This window comes from Microtus pennsylvanicus, chromosome 12 (assembly GCF_037038515.1).
Source record: "Microtus pennsylvanicus isolate mMicPen1 chromosome 12, mMicPen1.hap1, whole genome shotgun sequence".
In the NCBI taxonomy this organism is placed as follows: Eukaryota; Metazoa; Chordata; class Mammalia; order Rodentia; family Cricetidae; genus Microtus; species Microtus pennsylvanicus.
In genome coordinates, this window is record NC_134590.1 from 74,798,006 (window position 1) to 74,803,963 (window position 5,958).

The 5,958-nt window shown below is 41.8% G+C and overlaps 2 pseudogenes; both read right to left on the minus strand.

Annotated features, from left to right (window-relative positions):
- Positions 1–2,564: 2,564 nt before the first annotated feature.
- LOC142832399 (dehydrodolichyl diphosphate synthase complex subunit Nus1 pseudogene) lies at positions 2,565–3,509 on the minus strand (annotated as a pseudogene).
- Positions 3,510–4,089: 580 nt separating this feature from the next.
- Positions 4,090–5,603, minus strand: LOC142832713 (actin-related protein 2/3 complex subunit 2-like; annotated as a pseudogene).
- Positions 5,604–5,958: the final 355 nt, after the last annotated feature.

The window sequence follows — 5,958 nt, forward strand, 5'->3', positions numbered from 1 at the left end:
CAATCCCCACAAATGGTAAGGCCTCCATGAAGAGTCAACAAAGCCTGGCACATCCATATTGAATCCCAAATTTGTTATACAAATTTTAACTCCCACAAGCAGTGGAGGAATGGTCCCCTTGCTCTACATCCTCACCAGCATGAGCTGTCACTTGTGCTATTGATCTTAGCCATTCTGACATATGTAAAAAAAAAAAAAAGTACTTTTGATTTTACATTTCACTAACTGCTATAAATTTTGAACATCTCTCTAGGTGTTTCTCAGCCATTTGAGATTGCTCTAAGGAGAATTATGATTATATCTGTACCCCGTCTTTAAGTGGATTTCTTGATGTCTAATGTCTTGAGTTCTTTTTACCTCAATACAATTAGTTTGTTAATTATTGGGAATTTTATCAATTTACACTGTTCACACTCTCTTCCCATTCCTCCAAGGTTTACCCTTTTCACTTTATGCCTTTCCAGAGAGAGAGACAGAGAGAGAGAGAGAGAGAAATACACCATGCCAAATTTGTGTTTTTGTATACTCATTGGAACATGGTCAAACTCCCAGTGGCCATATCCTTAAAGATTGCTAAGTCCTTTTCCATCCCCCTGTCACACAGGAAATCCCATCATTTGTGAAGATCTATATCCTACAGCATCTTTATCACAATTTTTAGGACTCTCTTCAAAGGCTCCCTATCTGGACTCTTTTTATTTTGATTTGTTTGTTCGGTGGAAGAGGTTGTCACAGCAGCCTTCAATGTCTCTCATTCTCCATTGTGCAAAAGAAGCTTCCTTGCCCCCCAAAACTGGCAGCAGCAGGGATCACAGACTTGTACATGGACTTGCAATCTTTTTAGATTTGTGATTGCTCCAACTGTTAGATGTATGATTAGGGGAAATCAGTTTCCAGGCTGTAAGCAGCTGTTTTGTCCTCTTGCCAGTGGTCTCTGCTTTCCAGGAGATTTTAGTTTTTGTGAGGTCCCTTTTATGAATTGTTGATCTTAGTGCCTGCACTATCACTGCTTTGTTTAGGAAGGAGTCTCCTGTGGAAATGCATTCCAGGCTCTTCCCTAGCTTTTCTTCTATCAGGTTCACTATATATGGTTTTATGTGAGGCTTTTGAATCACTTGGACTGGAGTTTTTTTCAGGCTGAAAAATATGGTGTGTTATCTTCTTTTATTCAACATACAATAGGCTCACTACTTTTTGCTTTACAGATAGTATCAACATATGAGTGAGTCCATACCATGCTTATATATCTGGGTCTGGGTTACCTCACTCAGTATTGGTTTTTCTCGTCCCACCCATTTGCATGCATATATCAAGATGTCATCAATTTTTAATTTTTAATGATTTATTAGATTCTGAAATATTAAACATAAAATTGGATTTGGGAGCATAGGTAATGATGGTGGTAAGACAAATAATAGTGAACAAGGACAACAGACAAATCTCCTATAGTAAATATTCCTCCCATTTGTGTATTTGAAGGATCCTGAACTTGTTAATACCGCTTACAAATCGGGCTTGTGACACTGGTCCAGACAAAGTGAGCCCTGTTTACTGGGCAGTGTTTGGAGGACAGGAAGAGTGCGTGGAAACGTTGCTGCAGAATGGTTATAGCCCAGATGCACAGATGTGCTTGGTCTTTGGATTCAGTTCCCCTCTGTGCACAGCTTTCAAAAGGAGTAAGTATATTTGTTACATTTTGCTTATATTTAATAACCAAGTGACTTTTCTTCATAGTGACACTTGGTGTCTCTTTTAGCACTAAGTTGCTAATCTACAAAAGGCCTGCTTCAGGATATGTTGTTCAATCTAGCAGAAGTGAGGTTGATAATGCCAGGTTATTTACCTTTTTCTTCTTGAAACTGCATTATACTTTTAGTATAACAATATTGGAAAATACTTTAAATATATTAATATAAATGCTTAGGCCTACTCTGATGTCTTTGAAATAATTCAAGATTCAAAATTGTACTTATTATGTAAGGAAGTAACTGCTTTAGGTGTTTTAACTATAAAAATTTTTATTTATTTATTATTTTATAACCCTTACAATAAAACCTTGGTTTCAAGTACTTTTTTTTATCACTTTTTAATGTACATGGGTATTTTGCCTGCATGTAGTCTATGCACTGCATTTACACAATGTCCACAGAGGCCAGAAAAGGGAACTGGAGCTGTGGATCATTGTTAGCTGCCATACTGGGAATCAAACCTGGGTCCTCTGGTGTAGCAGCCAATCTTCTTAACTGCTGAGCCATCTCTCTGGCCCCAGTAATCTTACTTTTGACTGGTCTGAGATTTAGACGTAGAAACTATCAGTGAGGACAACCTATATCTCTTGACAATCTGTCCCTGGCTTCTTTCATTCTCTTGGCCAAAAGTTTATCATATTCTGCAGCCTCCTCTTACTGTCTTTGTGTGTTGTTCCTTCAGAGCAATAGGTTGGCATCTATGTTGTAGTACACTTGGATAACAAAAGCCTAAATCATGGGGGCTTTGGTCCTGGGTTTCTTAGATTTTTTTCTAGGTGTGTACAAGGTTTTATAGGTACTTTGTAAACATCAGAATCAATTAGGTCCTTTTCTACAAAAGCCTGATGTCATATTACAAAACCAGGAACCACTACTTTCCGAGGCACTCTGATGAAGGGCAGAGAAAACATCCACATAACTGATGTTTAGGTGAGAAGGCAGAAAGATGATCTCAGTCAATCTGATTTGCCAGGGAAGGAAGCCTAAGGTGCTGTCCACAGGACCAAACTTCAATACTAACTCAGGGTCAGGGAAACCATGTGAACTAAGTAAGCCGTCTAGCAGATCTACATCCAAATCTCTGGATGCCCTCTGATGCTGAGCAAAAGTCCTGAGCAGCTCTCAGAATATACGCTTTTTCAGCTCCTGGGGACAGCACCTTCACTGCTGAAGGGCAATTTAATACTTGGTGGTCTTTGTCATTACTACTTGCAAATTCTGGTTATTATTTGCAACAATCTCGGCCCAAAAGTTCCTATTGTTGTTTCACAATTTCATCCATCAATCTGGAGTTATTTCTCTTGAACAGGCCTTGGTGGTCTTAGACACTAATGTAGAGATCCCCAAGGCCATACACCACACCACTGAGGCTCATGGCGTCTGAGAAGCTGGGCTCATGCTCCTCCTTAGTGACCACCAGGCCCATATACAGTAGCTGCTTCTGCAGGAACCCGCCCTCCGAAGACCAGCACAACCTGGGTGGAGTGACAGCCAGCCTGGGGCCCAGTGAGGGTGTAGGTGATGATGCTGGTTCCTGCCAATGGCCAGGGCTTGCTCAGCTTGAAGCCCAGCAGTGCTAGGACCACAGTGGAGGCAGCACAACAGCAGCTGCTCCAGATCCAGTTCCAGGGGAAGCAAAGGCAGAGCCAGGAAGTGAGCGCTCTGCAGGTAGAGCAGCACTTGCAGCACCTGCCACACCAGCTCCCACAGCCCGGAAATTCTCCCATGGCGTTGGGACACCGTCTCCTCCTTCCCCTCCATCCCACATCCCCGTGCCTGAGCCCCTCATCACTGCCAACTCCTCACCTAACCCCCACTGCCATCTTCCTCCGCCCTCCTAAGTCTATTTATTTATGGCTTCCTGACAACAAATTGGTGACATCCCCGACCACTAAGGAATGGTAATATCTCTCAGTTCAGGAATATCACTTTAGTATCCACAATACATCACTAACAGATTGGTGCTTTCTATCTCCAGTTCTCCTTGTAACCCCACCCCTGACTCCTGTGGCCATAGGTGCTATCATTTTAATGCTGCAGAAGTGGCTACAAGCATACTACAAATTTCATTGACTTTCTTGAACTCATTGTTATGGATAGCTAGCTATGATATAACTTAAATTTGTCCAAACATTTTCACTGTCCCAGACAGACGACTAGATAAAAAAACACTTGTCACCAAGTCTGGCAACCTGAGTTTTCTTTCCTGTAGGTACCATATTTTTGTCTATTTCTAAAATGAAACACCACAGTGGTGAAAAAAAAATAGCCTTCAGAAAGGTTTTTTGTTTTGTTTTGTTTTTTTTTAGATAGAAAGATTTTCTTTATTAATGACCCCAACCATATTTCTTTAGATACAGGAGTTTTGAACTCAAATACTTAGAAGAGTACAAGTTAAGATTGCATTATCTGCAACTCATTACCAGTAACATATTGCAAAGCAAACAGCTTGGAAAAGGGAAAAAGGAAGGGGAGTGAGAAAGGGAAAAATAAAAGAAGGGAAATAAGTTGATCAAGTGGAAATTTTTTTCTTTTCTTAAATTCTTGGGAACTGTGAAGTCCTTGCAAGCACAGTTCGTTTCTGCAGATTATTTGCCAAACTCGTACAAAATGGAACCCAAACGGAGAATCCCTTAAGAACCTGGAGAGGTGCAACATGAAGGGCTACAATTATCCAGTAGCAAGCAGTCCAGCCTTCCATCAACAGAGCTTCTTCCTCAGTTCCCAAGTGTTAGCGGGATGAAAATGTCTTCCCCGTGAATGTTTTCATTACTTTTTTTCTCTGCATCTGGGTGTGCACGATTGAGCACCTTAAGGAAGTCAGATGGTGTATGAATATAGGCCTTGAGTACTTAATGTGGTAGTGCAGATAGTCCCAGAATGTGTGGATCAGGTTGATAGTGTTGTCTCGAGCAGTGGCATTGGTGTGGCGAGGGGAGAGCACGAAGGTGATGTAGCCAGTGTTGTCACCCACGGCAGCATCTGTGTCTTTCAGCTCTAGAGGAGGTTCCCTGTGGTTAAAAAGGACCTGGGGGGCTGGGCTCTTCGTCCTTCTTTGAACTCTTGCATGAAGACCTTTCCAATGACAACATCATCATCATCCTTAAACACTGTGCTGAAGACTACTGCGACTCTTGTCTTTTTTAGATTCAACAGACATGGTCTCATCCTCCTGGCAATGGATGACCGCTCTGTTCCCTCCTTCCTTGTCATCTTCTTGGAACTGAAAGTATTTCTCAAAGACAGAAGCAAAGCAATTTTGCTTCAACATGCCAGCCTGCTGCACGATAGAATCCTTGGATGCAGGCAGATTTTCAAGGTCATATAGCAAAGAAACATTGTATCCCGATTCTGGGTTTACCAAGAAACTCCCATATACTCTCTTTAATAACTCATCAGCACCATGTGCCTGAAGTTCCTTGTAGAATTTCAAAGGAATACTGACCATCACCTGTAGGGTTAAGCCAGCCCCTTAGAGGCGGGCTTGCCTCGGGCGAATGTTGACTGATAAATCGGGTGTGCAGGAGCCTGCGTGTCCCTTTTCCTGCTTCCTGTGCTACGGGAACCTTGGTTCTGTAAGTTTATTTCTTCATTAAAGCTGTATATATTTCTTTACAATCTGCCTGCATTTATTTACGCCGCTACAATCACCTTTGTTTTGTCTCCATTACATTTGAAATATGATAAAGGACACTATCAAAATCTGCAAATGTTACTTCTACAGCTTCTGGTTTGTTTCCGAAGGCCGTGTTCTGGAAGAAGAGTGAGATCTCCTCCATGATGCGATTGTTCACCTCCAGCAGGATCATGGCGGAGGCTGCCCCTGAAGCTTTAACCCGCCTGCCAAGCCGCCGCTGCCTCCACCGCCGCCTCACCCACGATCCCGGTCCCCCGAGAAATGTTTTTACTGGGCTTTAGCATTTAAATCTCTGTCTTGCTCAGATGAGTCACTTACTCAGATTTTTCACCGTTTAGGTGATGAGCTGTCTCTGTATGTCACACTTGATTCTTGGTGTTTGTGTATGCAGGATAGACTTTTTTTTCCCCGCTAGGATCTGAAGTGTTTCCCAAATTTGTCATCAGGGCTTGAGATAGAGAGAAATATGTATTTTAAGAGAAATATATAGATTTGACCATATTATTTATATTTTAACCTGTGGTTACCTGACTAGGAGAATTTGTTATGCTCAAATGGCATGCAATGATCAAG